Raw genomic sequence first — 450 nt, forward strand, 5'->3', positions numbered from 1 at the left:
AAAAAAAAAAAGAATGTTAGGCGTGCCAACTCCGCAGAGGCGGGGCCATATCGAAGATCTGGACCGAGTCAAAACCTGAGGCTGGAGTCCTGGTCCGGGCTTGGACACTTTTCAGCTCTGCTCAAATAGTAGCATTATGTGCCAGGCTCCACTCCAGACAGTTTTACATGAGTCGATCAGTTTCATCTCCGCCACCATCCCGGGAGCCGTGGGCACTGTTTACCATTTAAATGTGGAAACCGAGGCAGAGGTTGGGCAACTCGTCTACACTACTGGGAAATGGCAGATCTGGGGTTTGAACTGAGGCAGGCGCTCTCCCGAGTCCATGTTCTCAACCACTCTCCCACCCACTCCCGAAAGAGCCGGGTATCAGGACTCCGCCGCCGGTGAGGTGGGACCCGAGGGAGCCGCCGGCCGGAGGGGTCGGCCGCGGAGGGCGGGGCAGGGCGC

General features: G+C 58.4%; 1 protein-coding gene across 4 annotated transcripts in view; it reads left to right on the forward strand.

Moving 5' to 3' along the window:
• The window catches only part of EML2 (echinoderm microtubule associated protein like 2), a 32,473-nt gene that overhangs the window by 7,137 nt on the left and 24,886 nt on the right, over nt 1-450 (forward strand). The window lies entirely within an intron of this gene.

The sequence above is a fragment of the Carlito syrichta genome, unplaced genomic scaffold, assembly GCF_000164805.1.
Source record: "Carlito syrichta isolate Samal-C Ts95f unplaced genomic scaffold, Tarsius_syrichta-2.0.1 Scaffold308918, whole genome shotgun sequence".
In the NCBI taxonomy this organism is placed as follows: domain Eukaryota; kingdom Metazoa; phylum Chordata; class Mammalia; order Primates; family Tarsiidae; genus Carlito; species Carlito syrichta.